This window comes from Carcharhinus amblyrhynchos, chromosome 26 (genome assembly GCF_965287045.1).
Source record: "Carcharhinus amblyrhynchos chromosome 26, sCarAmb.v2.hapA, whole genome shotgun sequence".
Classification (NCBI taxonomy): Eukaryota; Metazoa; Chordata; class Chondrichthyes; order Carcharhiniformes; family Carcharhinidae; genus Carcharhinus; species Carcharhinus amblyrhynchos.
In genome coordinates this window covers 40,705,286-40,724,387 of record NC_137349.1, presented here as the reverse complement: position 1 = coordinate 40,724,387, position 19,102 = coordinate 40,705,286, and the positions used below count along the sequence as shown (strand labels likewise).

The following is a 19,102-nucleotide window of genomic DNA, read 5'->3' as shown; positions in this document are numbered from 1 at the left end:
CTCTGGTCATTTCCACTGTTGAGAAAAATCCCCATAGTAGATGGGAATTTCTTGCTGTGGACCTAGAAATACTAATTTGTTCCTGAGGGTAGCTCCTGAAACATTCTTCATCATTATTTTAGTTCCTCTGCTGCTGCTGCTGAATGTCTCTACCTGACATGGTGAATGTATTACCATGAACTGTACTGGATGTGGATCCCATTCCTGACCCAACATTAATGAAGAGTATGATACCTCCTAAATTTAACAAGAGATTGAGGATAAAACAGTGGCTGCATGTTTTCACATATGATTGGCAATATTAGTTTTGTCACAGAGCCTGTAATGTATGTAAATTGGCATAATTGATATAAATGCTATACATTTATTACACGAATGAAATGCAGGAATTGGAAGGATCAGAGAACAATGAAAGTATCCTTAAAAACCTATTTGGTATTTATCACAATTATTGCATAGCTTTGTAACTCATGCACTTGAAGAAAAGCTCTCGATGCAGAGAAGCTGATGAATAGATTAACCTTCGCATTGAAACTACATTCACATCAGTACCTGATGGAAGATTCCATCCCAAACCATTGGCCAATCTTGGTGTAAATAATTGCAATCTGAGGCAATGTCCCACTTTTCAGCCGAGGTTTTGATTATTTTTGGTACCTTTAAACAAAAAAGTTTGTCTTTAACTGATTTTGTAGGATCTGAATGTATTTCCAGAGACCAAACATTTGTTTTAAATAAACCTGTACAAAAATCTGTCAAAGAGACTATAGCGTATTCATTTTCTTTCAATCACCAGTGGAGGGTAGGAATTCGGATGACTAAAAATCCTTTCGTGTGATCTTCCAGGCCAGATGAAGAAATGCTGTTCCCTGTTTCATCAACAGGTTTAAGACCAAAGAAATGTTCTACCACCACTTCAAAAATTAATGCCTTGAAATCACTGTTCTGAAGTTGCACAATAAGCCTATATGCATGCAGCAGTATATTGCAGGAAAATACAAATCAAAGCAGTAACACGCATTTGCACTTTAAATGTAGGCCATTGAGAACAGTAATTACATTTTTTTTGGAACTTTGTTGGGAGGGTTGCCAATTCTCACAAAGTCCTGTCTTTGGGGTGGGGGGGTTTGCAGAGTGAGCAATGGGTTCCATATCTCTTCTATCCTTTAAAATAACTCAAGTCATGTTTATTTTCAATTCCACATCTTCCCCATACCTCACCTTTTCATGACCTCAGGATGTCCCAGAGAGCTATATAGTGAGGGAAGCATTCTTGAAATACAATTGGTGTTGTAATATAGAAAACATGGCAGCCAAATTATAGCAATAAATAAATAATTAAGATCTTTATTGAGATATAAATATTGGCTAGGATGCACTGGATAATGCATCAGGACTTTTGACACACAAAAGGGACAGATGGGTGTCGGTTTAAATTTAAGCTGAAAAACTGCGTCTCTGACAGTGCAGTACTCCTAAGTTATGTGTTGAAGTGTTGGCCTAGATTTTGTGCACAAATCTCAAGTTGGACTTGGACCCACAAACTTCTGCCATAGGAGCATGAACATTACCTACTAAACCTTGGCATATGTCAGGAACTGGTGAGGTGCTGGTTTGTGGGGAAAGAAACTCAACACCTTTGACTGAAAGCAGCTGGAAGACCATCAGAGCCTCAAACTGATGAAGGCATAAAAGAAGGAAGACTTAACAGAAATGAGCAACTGAACTCCAGATTGGAAATTCACCAAACTTCAATGGGATGTGGCAGCCAGGAGTTGTGTTTAAAAGGTTGCATTGATAGTAAGCAAGAAGAGATGGTTTTGGTTTTTGATTAAATATTAACTTTTACCAGATATTGATGATAAAAAATGCTGGAAATACTTAGCAGGTCAGGCAGCATCTATGAAGAGAAACTCTGTGTATGTGTGTGCACATCAGTGTTTTTGTCCTGCCGCGGTATCTCATTCTGGAGATGAGCAAGGGATTGTTGATTTTCCGAGCTGAGTTGGTGAAGCTACCAGCAAACAAGCAGAGGCACCGTTAGGGTTTTTTTTTGCTGAGAAATAAGCTTAAAAATCTGGTCTTTGAGAAATATCTGTTGGGGTATGTGGGTGGATTGACTGGCGAAGATGACGGCTTCATCAGCTATTTTTGGGCAATTAGGAGCTTAGAGTGGGGTGGCTTCAGGTGTTTTTCACTGCCAGTAATATCTCAAAAATTCTAGTAATTCAGCTGTTAATCAGACTGTGGGGAAAGAAAAGGGGCTACATTTTTGAAGGAAGCAGACTCAGAAGTGTATGAGATGCTCAAGAATTTGCTCAACCCTGCTAAGCCAAAAGGAACGACACTGTCAGACATTTTGTATAAGCCGTTGGAGATTGCGGAAAGTTATTTGAAGGAGAGAAAGGGTTAATGGATTTTGTACCTAGAATATGTCACAAACATAACCCATATACCCTTCATATCTATGAAGGGTATATCTATGAAGGGTATAGATAAACAGAGGTAAGCTATTTCCTATGATAGAGACACATAGGACAAGGGGCCATGGACTTAAGGTGAGGGGGGAGAGGTATAACACAGATATTAGAGGGAGGTTTTTCACACAGAGGGTAGTGGGGGTATGGAATGCTCTGCCAGGTAAGGTGGTAGAGGCAAACACGCTAGAGTCATTTAAGAGTAACTTAGATAGGCACATGAGTGGATTGGAGATGGGTGGATATAGGAGATTGTTTTAAATAAGGGTCATTAGCATTGGGGCATCCTTGCTAAGGCAAGTGGATATGGTACAATAATAATGTTTTTTTTTCATTCACAGGTTTTAAGTTGGTCTGCCTTGTGTCCAATGAGGGGCATACATGCGATGGGTCGTACTTGGGCTGCTCTTGGTTGTTTGAGATTGGCCTAGTGCTTCATGTCGTTAATGTGTGCTTAAACTGGACCAGATACTGGGCAACACGACAGCTCAGTGACTATCACTGCTAGCTGTGCAGACACATGGATTTGGGCTGGTGTCTGTGGGAGTTTGCGCATTCCCCCCGTGCTTGCGTGGGTTTTCTCTGGGTACTCCGGTTTCCTCCCACACCCCAAAGATGTGCTATTAGGCTGATTGGCAGTAATAAATTGTCCCTAAATTAGTTTCCCTCAATGTGGATGGCCATAAAACAGTAGGTAAGGGTCATGGGTGGAGGGGGGGACTGGTAGTGTTAAAATGGCGGCACGGGCTTATTGGGCCAAAGGGCCTGTTTCCCGGGCTGTTTTGTTCTTTGTCTTTGTTCCTCATGGCTGATCTCCTTAAGCTTATACTGCTCCTGGCATTAAATATATGTTATTTGTTCATATATTACATGCTTTAACTTTCATTTTTATATAGACAGATAGTTTAATGTGGCTGTTATTTTGTAGACTTTGCAAATCTTACCTATTTGTGTTAGTTGGACATCGCTACACAGATGGTAGCTTACTATACCAGCTTTTGACAGCTGCTGATGGCAGATCGCGATACCGGCTTTTAACAGGAAGAGTCCTTCTGGGACAGCTGCGATCGCACAAGTAACTTCAAAGACAGGGATGCTGGTACTGCTGCAGAGGGGTTTTGAATCATGACCAGATTGAAGACTGTGTCATTATGCAGGACCGTAATTCCTGATTAAATCTGGGGCTGAATCACAACCAAGGAAGGAAGAACTGGAGGTCTAGAAGGAATTCTAGACTTTGAATCGTGATTGACATTAAGACTCATGATGTATAAATGCCCACTTGTGTTTGTGTTCTATGAGAAGTCTGGTAGTCCCTGCTTCTCCCAAAGCTCTTGAGTGAACACCAGAGCTTTGAAATAAAAACCACTGTACTTTGACTCACTAACAGTCTCAGAGGCATTATTTTACCTACAACATTATTGCTTTGAAACCAAGGAAGCGGTTGCCCAGTGAGGACATTACGGACTTTATTGTGGCTTTGAAAATGCTGCCCATCCATTGTAATTTTGGAGATTTTCAAGCAAGAGTGTTGTGGAACATACGTGTGTGTGGTTTAAAAAGTGGACGCATTTGCAGTAAGTTGCTGACGTTGCCAGAGTTAATTTTCAACCAGAGGCAGACTTACACTTTAAGAGCCCTACATTCTGCCTCCATGATGAGGCACCTGTGACATCGTGCTCTGCCTTCGGTGATATCAAACCTTGCACATCACTGATGTGAAATCTCACTCAAAATTATATCAAGATCCGTCCTGAATGACATCAAACCCTGCCTCAAATAACATCATTGCCCTTTTGACCCGGCCCACCCTCAACTCACATGATGCAAACCATACAGATATAAAAAAAGTACACAAATCACTGCCTTTGAACTGATGAAAACACACCTGTAATTGATGAATTCAAATCCTTAATGCAAGACACATATAGCCATAAAAGTACTAGCACACAAATCACTGCTTCAATGCTTTGTAATTTATGGAAACAAGCCCGTAATTGACGAATTCAAATCCTTAATGCAAGCCACAAAAATACAAAGAAACACTTAATAAATCACTACTTAACTCTTTAGTGCTTTTTGACTGATGAAAACAAGCTTATAATTGATAATTGAAATCCAAACCTACCTGTTGTCAACATGACAATAGAGATGGTCAATATTGCAATCTATATGTCTTGAGGTGAGCAAACATGGAACGAGATTGAGAAATCAGCTGATGATATCACTCTGGCACAACACAGGCTGGTGTCAGACAGGACGAGGCAGAGAAAGTACAGTGCAGGAGCTCCAATTGATGGAGCCCAGTGAGTGCAAGTCCAATATCAGGACTTGCTGACAGTGGGCTGGCAGGATTTCATTCTTTGTCCAGAAGAGAGTTTAACATAGAACATTACAGCGCAGTACAGGCCCTTCGGCCCTCAATGTTGCGCCGACCTGTGAAACCAATCTAAAGCCCATCTAACCTACACTATTCCAATATCACCCATATGTTTATCCAATGACCATTTAAATGCCCTTAACGTTGGTGAATCCACTACTGTTGCAGGCAGGGCATTCCATGTTGTTACTACTCTCTGAGTAAAGAAAGCCAGTACTGAGAGTGATGGGGGATGAAGGTTACTCACTAGTTGTAACTGTCCACATGTGTCAGCCATGATATTAGATAAGCAGATGATGATCCCATTTGGAAAATAGAATTTAAACAAGAGAATAAGGAGAAGGGATATATTTTTAAAGATCTTCTTGTTTCATCAGTTGTTTGCAATCCATGGCAATTTAGATTTTCTTCTGCACTTTTTCTTCACAAAATCATCACTATCATCCATACATTGCAGATAATGTTTAAACTATTTTCGATAAGCATTTGTGACATATTGTAAAAAGATATTTTTAGATTTTTTTTTATTTTTAGACTCACGGATGGTATGTTGCCTCCCGGGTGCAAGAGTCCGTGATGTCTCGGACCGTGTTTTCAAGATCTTTAAGAGGAAGGAGGATCGGTTGCAGGTCATGGTGCACATTGGTACGAACAACGTAGGTCGGAGAAGGGATGGGGATTTAAAACAGGAATTTAGGGTGCTAGGATGGAAGCTGAGAGCCAGGACAAAGCACGTTGTCATCGTGGTTTATTGTCGGTGCCATGTGCTAGTGAGTTGAGGAACAGGGAGAGATGTGGCTGCAGGGATGGTGTAGGAGGGAGGGTTTCATTTACTTGGATAATTGAAGCACATTCTGGGGAAGGTGGGACCAGGACAGTTTGCACCTGAACTAGAGGGGCAGCAATATCCTGGGAGGGAAATTTGCTACAGCTCTTCTGAGGCAGTTTAAACTAATTTGTCAGGGGGGGTGGGAAAATGAGCTGTAGTCCAAAAGCCAGTGTTGAGGGTCGTGCGGTACTGAGGAAGGTCGCAGGAGTCTACAGGCAGACAGGATGGTGGGTTGAAGTGTATCTACTTCAATGCAAGGAGCATCAGGAATAAGGTAGGTGAACTTGGAGCGTGGATTGGTACTTGGGACTATGATGTTGTGGCCGCTACGGAGACATGGGTAGAACAGGGACAGAAATGGTTGTTGGCAGTTCCGGGGTATAGATGTTTCAGTAAGAGTGGGGAAGGCAGTAAAAGAGGTGGAGGAGTAACATTGTTAATCAAGGATAGTTTAACGGCTGCTGAAAGGCATTTCGAGGGGGATCTGCCTACTGAGGTAATATGGGCTGAAGTTAGAAATAAGAATGGATCAGTTACGTTGTTAGGAGTTTTCTATAGGCCCCCAAATAGTAATAGAGATGTGGAGGAGGAAATGGCAAAGCAGATTATGGATAGGTGTGGAGGTCACAGGGTAGTTATCATGGGTGACTTTAAATATTCCAAATATTGATTGGAACCTTTATAGGTCAAATAGTTCAGATGGGACACTTTTTGCACAGTGTGTGCAGGAGGGTTTCCTGACAGAATATGTGGATAAGCTGACAAGAGGTGGGGCCACTCTGGACTTGGTACTGGGTAATGAACCAGGCCAAGTGTTTGATTTGTTTGTGGGAGAGCTTTGATAGGACTGTACTATAGGCCTCCTAAGAGTCATCGGGAAATTGAGCAGCAAATATCAGGAGATTACAGGTAGCTCCAAGTAAAATAGAACAAAGAACAAAGAACAACACAGCACGGGAAACAGGCCCTTCGGCCCAACGAGCCCGTGCCGCCGTCCCACTGTCTGTGACCTATTCATGATTTTAGTCTACACCTAACGTGCGAGGATCAGGGAGGTCCAATTTAGGGACAATTTAGTACCCAATCAATCAGCCTAAAAGCACATCTTTGGGGGATGTGGGAGGAAACCGGAGCACCCAGAGGAAACCCACGCAACCACGGGGAGAACGTGCAAACTCCCACAGACACAGGCCCAAATCCATGTGTCCGCACAGCAACAGAGATAGTCTCTGAGCTGTCATGTTGCCCTCGAGATGGTCCAGTTTAAGCACACTAACGACATGAAGCAATAGGCAACTCCCGAAGCATCGTCCAAGAGCAGCCCACTACAACCTGCCGCATGCATGCCCCTTGCTGGACTTAAATGCCTGTGGAGACAAAAAAATTCATTATTAAACAGGCAAAGACTAACATCCCTGAGGCAAAACGTATTCCCAAGCCTACAATGTTTAGTAAGGCCTACTATATCCCCCTATATGTAGCCCGCTCATATGGCTGTCTAAGTGACTCTTAAACAACCCTAGCGTGCCTGCTTCCACCACCTTACTCGGCAGTGCATTCCACACCCCCACTACCCTTTGCGTGAAAAACTGCCCTCTAATATTTGTCTTATACCTAGCCCCCCTCACCCTAAGCCCGTGACCCCTCGTTCTATCCATTTCTAATAGCGGAAAAAGCTTACCACCATTTACTCTATCTATCCCCTTCATAATCTTATAAACCTCTATTAGATCCCCCCTCAGCCGACGTCTCTCAAGGGAAAACAGCCCAAGTTCATTCAATCTTTCCTTGTAAGACAGCCCTTCCATACCAGGCAACATCCTGGTAAATCTCCTCTGCACTCTCTCCAGGATCTCTACATCCTTCCGGTAGTACGGCGACCAGAACTGGACGCAGTACTCCAAGTGAGGCCTAACCAACGTTCTATACAACTGCAACATCAGACTCCTACTCTTATATTCTATACCTCTTCCTATGAAGGCTAACATACCATACGCTTTCCTCATCACATTCTGCACCTGCACCGACACCTTCAGGGACTTGTGCACTTGCACCCCCAGGTCTCTCTGCGTATCTATACTCCGGATAGTTCTACCTTTTATCGTATAACTCCCCTCCACATTATTCCGGCCAAAGTGCATCACCTCGCATTTCTCCGGATTAAATTCCATTTGCCATCTATCTGCCCAATCTACCAGCCTGTCTATGTCCTGTTGCATTGCCAGGCACTGCTCCTCACTACCCGCCAATCCAACCATCTTAGTGTCATCAGCAAATTTGCTGATCACACCACCTACCCCCTCTTCCAAGTCGTTAATATATACCACAAATAGAAGAGGTCCAAGTACCGAGCCCTGCGGCACACCACTGGTGACAGGCCTCCAATTGGAAAAGGAGCCTTCCACTACTACTCGCTGTCTCCTCCTCCCAAGCCAGTTCTCCACCCATCTACATACCTGGCCTTGTATCCCATGAGCCTTCACCTTTTCTATCAGCCTACCATGAGGGACCTTGTCAAACGCCTTACTGAAATCCATATAGACGACATCAACGGCTTGTCCTTCGTCAACCGTTTTTGTCACCTCTTCAAAAAATTCCACTAGATTCGTAAGGCACAACCTCCCTGTAACGAAGCCATGCTGCGTATCCCTGATCAGATTGCAGCGCTCCAGATGTTCATACATCCTATCCTTGAGGATCCTCTCCATTAGCTTGCCTATAACTGAAGTCAAGCTCACCGGCCTATAATTCCCTGGGTTATCCCTCTGACCCTTCTTAAACAACGGTACTACATTTGCAATGCGCCAATCCTTTGGGACCTCACCTGTGTCCAAAGAAGAGACAAAGATTTGCGTCAGAGGCCCAGCAATTTCATCCCTCACCTCCCTTAGCAGCCTGGGATAGATGCCATCAGGCCCCGGAGATTTATCCGTCTTTATACTGTCTAAAAGTCCCAACACCTCTTCCCTCGTGATGACTATATCCCTCAACGGATCCTCAAACTCCTCAAGCACAGCACCAGACATCAGGCCCCTCTCCTGCGTGAATACCGACGCAAAGTATTCATTCAGGATCTCCCCCATTCCCCCAGGCTCCAAGCATAGTTCCCCTCCTCTGTCCCTGAGAGTGGTAATAGTGGGGGACTTTAACTTTCCCAATATTGACTGTCTTAGTATTAAGGGATTGGATGGAGAAAAATTTGTTGAATATATTCAGGAGGTATTTCTCATTCCAAATGTAGAAATGATCTAAAAATATCTTTTTACAATATGTCACAAATGCTTATCGAAAATAGTTTAAACATTATCTGCAATGTATGGATGATAGTGATGATTTTGTGAAGAAAAAGTGCAGAAGAAAATCTAAATTGCCATGGATTGCAAACAACTGATGAAACAAGAAGATCTTTAAAAATATATCCCTTCTCCTTATTCTCTTGTTTAAATTCTATTTTCCAAATGGGATCATCATCTGCTTATCTAATATCATGGCTGACACATGTGGACAGTTACAACTAGTGAGTAACCTTCATCCCCCATCACTCTCAGTACTGGCTTTCTTTACTCAGAGAGTAGTAACAACGTGGAATGCCCTGCCTGCAACAGTAGTGGATTCACCAACGTTAAGGGCATTTAAATGGTCATTGGATAAACATATGGGTGATATTGGAATAGTGTAGGTTAGATGGGCTTTAGATTGGTTTCACAGGTCAGCGCAACATTGAGGGCCGAAGGGCCTGTACTGCGCTGTAATGTTCTATGTTAAACTCTCTTCTGGACAAAGAATGAAATCCTGCCAGCCCACTGTCAGCAAGTCCTGATATTGGACTTGCACTCACTGGGCTCCATCGATTGGAGCTCCTGCACTGTACTTTCTCTGCCTCGTCCTGTCTGACACCAGCCTGTGTTGTGCCAGAGTGATATCATCAGCTGATTTCTCAATCTCGTTCCATGTTTGCTCACCTCAAGACATATAGATTGCAATATTGACCATCTCTATTGTCATGTTGACAACAGGTAGGTTTGGATTTCAATTATCAATTATAAGCTTGTTTTCATCAGTCAAAAAGCACTAAAGAGTTAAGTAGTGATTTATTAAGTGTTTCTTTGTATTTTTGTGGCTTGCATTAAGGATTTGAATTCGTCAATTACGGGCTTGTTTCCATAAATTACAAAGCATTGAAGCAGTGATTTGTGTGCTAGTACTTTTATGGCTATATGTGTCTTGCATTAAGGATTTGAATTCATCAATTACAGGTGTGTTTTCATCAGTTCAAAGGCAGTGATTTGTGTACTTTTTTTATATCTGTATGGTTTGCATCATGTGAGTTGAGGGTGAGCCGGGTCAAAAGGGCAATGATGTTATTTGAGGCAGGGTTTGATGTCATTCAGGACGGATCTTGATATAATTTTGAGTGAGATTTCACATCAGTGATGTGCAAGGTTTGATATCACCGAAGGCAGAGCACGATGTCACAGGTGCCTCATCATGGAGGCAGAATGTAGGGCTCTTAAAGTGTAAGTCTGCCTCTGGTTGAAAATTAACTTTGGCAACGTCAGCAACTTACTGCAAATGCGTCCACTTTTTAAACCACACACACGTATGTTCCACAACACTCTTGCTTGAAAATCTCCAAAATTACAATGGATGGGCAGCATTTTCAAAGCCACAATAAAGTCCGTAATGTCCTCACTGGGCAACTGCTTCCTTGGTTTCAAAGCAATAATGTTGTAGGTAAAATAATGCCTCTGAGACTGTTAGTGAGTCAAAGTACAGTGGTTTTTATTTCAAAGCTCTGGTGTTCATTCAAGAGCTTTGGGAGAAGCAGGGACTACCAGATTTCTCATAGAACACAAACACAAGTGGGCATTTATACATCATGAGTCTTAATGTCAATCACGATTCAAAGTCTAGAATTCCTTCTAGACCTCCAGTTCTTCCTTCCTTGGTTGTGATTCAGCCCCAGATTTAATCAGGAATTACGGTCCTGCATAATGACACAGTCTTCAATCTGGTCATGATTCAAAACCCCTCTGCAGCAGTACCAGCATCCCTGTCTTTGAAGTTACTTGTGCGATCGCAGCTGTCCCAGAAGGACTCTTCCTGTTAAAAGCCGGTATCGCAATCTGCCATCAGCAGCTGTCAAAAGCTGGTATAGTAAGCTACCATCTGTGTAGCGATGTCCAACTAACACAAATAGGTAAGATTTGCAAAGTCTACAAAATAACAGCCACATTAAACTATCTGTCTATATAAAAATGAGAGTTAAAGCATGTAATATATGAACAAATAACATATATTTAATGCCAGGAGCAGTATAAGCTTAAGGAGATCAGCCATGAGGAACAAAGACAAAGAACAAAACAGCCCGGGAAACAGGCCCTTTGGCCCAATAAGCCCGTGCCGCCATTTTAACACTACCAGTCCCCCCCTCCACCCATGACCCTTACCTACTGTTTTATGGCCATCCACATTGAGGGGAACTAATTTAGGGACAATTTATTACTGCCAATCAGCCTAATAGCACATCTTTGGGGTGTGGGAGGAAACCGGAGTACCCAGAGAAAACCCACGCAAGCACGGGGGGAATGCGCAAACTCCCACAGACACCAGCCCAAATCCATGTGTCTGCACAGCTAGCAGTGATAGTCACTGAGCTGTCGTGTTGCCCAGTATCTGGTCCAGTTTAAGCACACATTAACGACATGAAGCACTAGGCCAATCTCAAACAACCAAGAGCAGCCCAAGTACGACCCATCGCATGTATGCCCCTCGTTGGACACAAGGCGGACCAACTTAAAACCTGTGAATGAAAAAAAAACATTATTATTGTACCATATCCATTTGCCTTAGCAAGGATGCCCCAATGCTAATGACCCTTATTTAAAACAATCTCCTATATCCACCCATCTCCAATCCACTCATGTGCCTATCTAAGTTACTCTTAAACGACTCTAGCGTGTTTGCCTCTACCACCTTACCTGGCAGAGCATTCCATACCCCCACTACCCTCTGTGTGAAAAACCTCCCTCTAATATCTGTGTTATACCTCTCCCCCCTCACCTTAAGTCCATGGCCCCTTGGCTCAAATGATCCGTGAACCTCCTATCTGTTCCTCTAACCATCGCGTCCCCAATTACTATTGCTCTCCTGCTTTTCCCCCTTCCCTTCTGAGGCACAGGGACAGATTCAGTGCTGGAGATCCGGTCACCCTGGCTTACCACTGGTAGGTTGTCACCTTCAACAGTATCCAATGCGGTATACTTGTTGCTGAGAGGAACGACCACAGGGGATCCCCGCACTGGCTGCTTCCTCCCAGCCCCTCTCACTGTCACCCGTCTATTTTCATTCTTCGGAGTATCCAAATCCCTGAAGGAACTTTCAAAAGTTGATTGGTGGAGTTTGTTGGCGGGCAAAGGGTCATCTAGTAAGCGGAAGGCTTTCAAAATTGTGTTAACCAGGGTTCATGGTAAGCACGTTTCTTTTAGAGTGAAGGGCAAGACTGGTACAAGTAAGGAACCCTGGATGACTTGGGATATTGAGGCCCTAGTCAAGAAGAAGAAGGAGACACAGACATGCATAGGCAACTGGGATGAAGTGGATGAGGCTATGGAGTAGAGTTGAGAGAGATATCAGGAGGGCAAAAAGGGGACACAAGATTGCTATGGCAGATAAGGCAAAGGAGAATTCAAAAAGCTTCTACAAATACATAAAGGGCAAAAAGAGTAACCATGTAGAGAGTAGGGCCTGTTAAGGATTAACAAGGTAATCTATGTGCGGATCCACAAGAGATGGCTGCGATCCCAAACTAATATTTCTCATCAGTATTTACTGTTGAGAAAGGCATGGATGTTAGGGAACTTGGGGAAATAATTAGTGATGTCTTGAGCAATGTACATTTTACAGAGAAGGAGATGCAAGAACATAGAACATAGAACATTACAGCGCAGAACAGGCCCTTCGGCCCACGATGTTGCGCCGACCAGTTAAAAAACAATGACCCACTAACCTAAACCAATCCCTTTTCATCCATAAACCTATCCACGGATCTCTTAAACGCCCCCAAACTAGGCGCATTTACAACCGCAGCAGGCAGGGCATTCCAATCCCTCACCACCCTCTGGGTAAAGAATAAATAAAAAAAAAAGTCTTAAGAATACATCAGGAAGATAAATCCCTGGGACCTGATGAAATTTATCCCAGGACATTGTGGGAGGCTAGGGAAGAAATTTCTAGCAGAGATATTTGAATTACCAACAGCCACAGTTGAGGTGCCTCAAGATTGGAGGGTGGCAAATGTTGTGCCTTTGTTTAAGAAGGGCTGCAGGGAAAAGCCTAGGAATTACAGGCCAGTGAGCTTAACATATGTAATGGGTAAGTTGTTAGAAGGTATTCTGAGAGGATCTCCAGGCATTTAGAGAGTCAAGAACTGATTAGGGACAGCAGTATGGCTTTGTGAGTGGAAAATCACGTCTCACAAATTTGATTGAATTTTTTGAAGGGGTAATTAAGAAGGTAGATGAGGGCAGTGCAATTGATGGCTAAATGGACTTTAGCAAGGCCATTGACAAGGTACCAATGGTAGGTTGTTGCATAAGGTTAAGTCTCACAGGATCCCAGGTGAGGTGGCCAAATGGATACAAAATTGGCTTGATGACAGAAGACAGAGGGTGATTGTAGAGGGTTGTTTTTCAAAGTGGAGAGCTGTGACCATCAGTGTGCCTCAGGGATCAGTGCTAGGTCCATTGTTATTTGTCATTTGTATTAATGATTTGGATGAGAATTTAGGAGGCACGGTTAGTAAGTTTGCAGATGACAACAAGATTGATGGCATAGTGGACTGCGAAGAAGGTCATCTAGGATTGCAAAGGGATCTTGATTAATTGGATCAATGGCTGATGAATGGCAGGTGGAGTTAATTTAGATAAATGCGAGGTGATGCATTTTGGTAGATCAAACCAAGATAGGACTTGCTCAGTTAATGGTAGGGCATTGGAATGAGTTATAGAACAACAAGATCTAGTGGCACAGGTTCATAGCTCCTTGAAAATAGAGTCACAGGTGGACAGGATGGTGAAGAAAGCATTCAACATGCTTGGTTTCATTGGTTAGAACATTGAATACAGGAGGTGGGATGTCTTGCTGAAGTTGTACAAGACATTGCTATGGTTACACTTGGAATAGTATGTATAATTCTGGTGGCCCTATTATAGAAAGGATATTAAACTAGAAAGAATGCAGAGAAGATTTACTAGGATGCTACTGGGACTTGATGGTTTGAGTTATAAGGAGAGGCTGGATAGACTGGGACTTTTTTCCCTGCAGCGTAGGAGGCTTGGGGTGACCTTGTAGAGGTCCATAAAATAATGAGGGGCATGGATCAGCTAGATAGTCAACATCTTCTCCCAAAGGTAGGGGAGTCTAAAACTAGAGGGCATAGGTTTAAGGTGAGAGGGAAGAGATACAAAAGAGTCCAGAGGGGCAATTATTTTACACAGAGGGCAGTGAGTGTCTGGAGCAAGCTGTCAGAGGCAGTAGTAGAGACAGGTACAATTTTGTCTTTTAAAAAGCATTTAGACAGTTACATAGGTAAGATGGGTATAGAGGGATATGGGCCAAATGCGGGCAATTGGGACTAACTTAGTGGTTTAAAAAAAATGGCAGCATGAACAAGTTGGACTGAAGGGCCTGCTTTCCTGCTATAAACCTCTGTAACTCTATTGTATGCTTCCTAATGTTTGTGCTTCTACTTCCACTGATGTAGTAATTTCAAATTTCCATGACTAAATTTCTAATTGAGGCTAACAATTGTGACGTATTCAATAAAGTGGCATTAAAATTTTGCAACAATTTACTGATGGCATTGATTTTGAAGTAAATGGTTCCGCAAAACAATGAAAACTGCAATATCTTGCCTTTCAATTTTCTCTGATAAGACGTTTTATTTCAATTTCCACATATTGTTTCTCTGAATTTGACGTGGCTACGTCTGATAAGCATTCCCTTCTATCAACAAAGTTCAGTCGCAAAGCCAAAATAACATCTACACGAGTAGACCCCCTTGATGTCACAAATTCTTCTGACTATCAAATGTTTTCCATATGCCTGCACCAAGTGTGATTATAGCATATTCCACTGTTGCATGAAAAGCATTCAAGTTTTGAACAAAGTCAAAAAAATGTATGGCAGCTTCACATGGTTCAGCAGCTGCATAGAAGATTAAATTCAAGGAATGACTGGAACATGAGACAAATAATGCGGCTTGCGTCGTTCAGTCTTGCTTGTGGAGCTGGATATTTTCTGGCCAAACTTGTGGCGTTAGCAAAGCTTTGCCCATGACAATTTTTGATGTCCAAACCTAAATTTGCAATGATTTCCAAAGCTTTTGTCTCCTGGTGTTCAGAAGTGTGGGATTGTAACTGGACAAAACAGAGAAATTACTCTACATTACCATCGCTGGCCACATATCTTAAAATTAATATTAATTGGTTCACATGACTCACAGCTGGTGTTGAATCGTTTATTATGGAATAGCATTTGGCATCTTTAACATCCTTAGTGAATTGGTTTCTGAGTCACTACGCATTAGAAAGTTGTCTTCTCTGAGCCACAATATTGTTAGCTTTTCAAATGCTCTTTGAGAAGCCTGTCAAATTCATCTCACCTTCAATTTTCTATGCTTTTGACAACCAGACTGATGTCGATTCACTTGAACTGATCTTTCTCGATAGTAACAAATTAATTTTCTAAAAGAGCAGGCGGGTTTTTTTTGCTTGCTTCAGCCCTGGGGCTCAAGTTGCCCCTGCTTATTCAACGACCTCGCTGTTGTGCTCGCTCATTGGCTGCCTTGCCTGCTGCCTGGCTATCTGACCTCCTCACCTCACCCTTGGTTCATTGCCCAGCCCTACTCAGCCCTGATTGCCTGGCTGAGTTGCCCCACTGCTCCCCTTGATGACTGCTGGTACCCTCTTAGCCTTCTGCTTGACAACAACTTTCTCTTTCTGGAGGACCAGCACTCACTTTACTTAGATTTTCATTTTTAAATACTTATAAAAATTCTTGCTATCCATTTTTACATTTCTAGCTCTCTTCCTCTCGTATTTGATAATTTATTTCTCCTGATTAATATTTTAGTCATTCTCTGCTGCTCAATGTTCTGAACAATTATCTGTTCCATTTCTTTTCTTTGTGCAATTATATGCTTAGAACCACTCTTTTGCCTTTTGAACTAGATGCAAAATTCAATCATATTATGCTCACTGCTACCTAGGGGTGCCTTTGGGCCAGTGTCTGTGGGAGTTTGCGCATTCTCCCTGTGGTTGCGTGGGTTTCCTCCGGGTGCTCCGGTTTCCTCCCACACCCCAAAGGTGTGCTCTCAGGCTGTTTGGTGTAACAAATTGTCCCTAAATTATTCTCCCACGAATCTGGTTTCTAATGGGGGTACCATACACATACACACAGGTCAAGGTAGGTGTAGGAAAATGCTTTGTTAAGATGGCGGCGTGGGCTCGTTGGGCTGAAGGGCCTGTTTCCCATGCTGTGTTGTTCTTTGTTCTTTACTCTGAGGTCATTAATTAATCCTGTCTCATTACACAATACCATGTCTAATATAGATCACCAGGTTCATGGTTGAGCTATGGGGTTGAGCTATGAGGAGAGGCTGAATAAACTAGGCTTGTACTCGTTAGAGTTTAGAAGAATGAGGGGAGATCTCATTGAGACATATAAGACGATGAATGGGATGGATAGGATAGAGGTGGAGAGACTCTTCCCGCTCAGAAAGGACAGTAGGACTAGGGGGCACAGCCTCAAGATAAAGGGGGGGCGGTTTAGAACGGAGTTGAGGAGGAACTTCTTCACTCAAAGGGTGATGAATCTCTGGAATTCTCTGCCCGTTGAAGTGGTGGAGGCTGCCTCACTAAATATTTTTAAGACGCGGGTTGATGGGTTTCTGATAAGCGAGGGGATTAAGGGTTATGGGGAGAGGGCGGGAATGTGGAACTGAGCCATGACAGATCAGCCATGATCTTATTGAATGGCAGAGCAGGCTCGAAAGGCTAGATGGCCTACTCCTGCTCCTATTTCTTATGTTCTTATGTTCTTAACCATCTGAATTCTACTGCCCCACCCGCCACAGAATTAGAGAGGGCGAGGGACAGACAACGGAAATGTCCATTGACTGCGGGTGGGAAATTCCGATCTCGTTCGAGCGAGGCTTGAAAATACCACCCAACGACTTTGAGTCCCATTTAGTCCTTTAGTATTAATTTATGCTAATATTAACATCTTGTAGTTTCTATTACACTAGTCCTTTGATCCTCCATTACTTCTTTGAAATTTTTTGCTGTTTATTTTGCTCCATGAAGACAGGCACAAAGTATTTGCATGTTTTCTGTGTCAGTTCCTTATTCCCCATTATACATTCTCCTGACTTCGCTAGTAATGGACCTACGTTTGTTTTTGTTAATTTTTTCCTTTTTACATACCTATAAAAGCTTTATGGGTCTATTTTTATGCTTCTTGGTAGTTTATTCTCATATTAAAGTAGGGAGGATTGAATAAATTAAAGGGAAATCTTCCCTACGTATTGCCTTCCCCTCTCTAGTTAAGTTTAATGCCCTCTCTCCTTCTCTGATATATGACTCACCAGAACGTTGGTCCCAGCATGGTTCAAATGCAGTGTCAATTTCACAGGTCCCACTTTCTTCTGCACTGGTGCAGTGCCCAATGAATCAAAGCCCATTTCTCCCACGCCAGTCTCTTAGCTACACATTCACCTCTCTAATTTTATTTACCCTACACCAATCTGCATGTTGCTCATGTAATGATCCAGAAATGGTTACCTTTGAGATTTTGTTTTTTAATTCAATGCCTTTATACAGAATGTAGAATCGATTTTCTAATCTTAGCAATGTCACTGTGATCTATATTGGTCACAACCACTAGATTCTCACCCTCCCACTACAAGTTCCTCTTCAACCTGGGAAGATATCCTGAATCCTGGCAGTGGGCAGGCAACAGAGCCATCTGGACTGCAGAGAACAGTATCTATTTTGGGAGGGTAAGCAGACAATGAACTCAGAGAAGAAAGAACATAATCAGTTGAGATGAAGGATGAAATCACTGAGAATTAGAAGTCCTTCAGTTTAGGGGCTGAGAGAAGAGATCAGTGAATCTCAGTGATAAAATATGTTAATTGCACTTGAGATGATAGTGCAGAAGAATGATCTTGGCAGATAGGTGAATGCATTGGAGCAAGGTGAGATTCTCAGAGGAGAAGGTGCCAGATTGGTACTGGATTAGCCCTTTCCAGCCCAGTGATCTGGAGAGAAGCACTGCAACGTCAGTGCAATGGGCTTGTCTGGGTAAGGGATGGAAGATGGGGAGGCTGTATTAGGGGTCAATTATTACTTTTCAGCCAGTTCCCTATTAAGGCCATGATGTTGATGCAAGCAGCAGCTTTGTTCACAACTGAATGAGCATTCTGGTAGGAGAAGCATAGAGGAGTGGTGAAAGCTGATCAGCTGGCAGTCCACAGGGCCAGAGTCAGACATAATGAATCACCTCCTGACTCCCAAAAGCCTGTCAATCATTTATAAGGCCCAAGTCAGGTGTACAATAGAATATTCTCCTCTTGCCTGAATGAGCACAACTCCCACAAAATACAAGAAAATCAATACCATCCAGGACAAAGCAGCTTGTTTGATCAGCGCACAGTGCACTGCCATAGGCACGCACTCTACCCACTACTGGTACACAGAGGCAGCAGTATGTACCATCTACAAGATGGACAGCGTAGAGGTGGAGAGGTTCTTCCTGCTCAGAAAGGACAGGAGGACTAGAGGGCACAGCCTCAAGATAAGGGGGGGGGGGGCAGTTTAGAACAGAGTTGAGGAGGAACTTCTTCACTCAAAGGGTGGTGAATCTCTGGAATTCTCTGCCCGTTGAAGTGGTGGAGGCTACCTCGCTAAATATATTTAAGACGCGGGTACATAGGTTTTTGGTAGGCAAGGGGATTAAGGGTTACGGGGAGAAAGCGGGAAAGTGGAACTGAGCCACTTTAGATCAGCCATGATCTTATTGAATGGCGGGGCAGGCTCGAAGGGCTAGATGGCCTACTCCTGCTCCTATTTCTTATGTTCTTATGCACTGTAGTAACTTGCCAAGCTTACTTTGACATCACCTTAGAAATGCATGACCTTAGAAATGCACGGGTATGATTTGGTGGCAATTACTGAGACATGGTTACAAAGAAACCAGATCTGGGAATTTAGTACTTCAGAAGGATAGGCAGGAAAGGAAAGGAGATGGAAGAGCTTTGCTAGTTAAGGAAGGGTTCCCTTAGAGGATGAGACCAGGGAATTAACAGGGGGAGCACAGAAATGGGAGAGATGCTAAATAAATCTTTTGCCTCAG

The 19,102-nt window shown here is 43.0% G+C and overlaps 1 protein-coding gene across 1 annotated transcript in view; it reads left to right on the top strand.

Moving 5' to 3' along the window:
- Positions 1–19,102, top strand: part of LOC145358686 (uncharacterized) — a 116,468-nt gene that overhangs the window by 28,258 nt on the left and 69,108 nt on the right. The window lies entirely within an intron of this gene.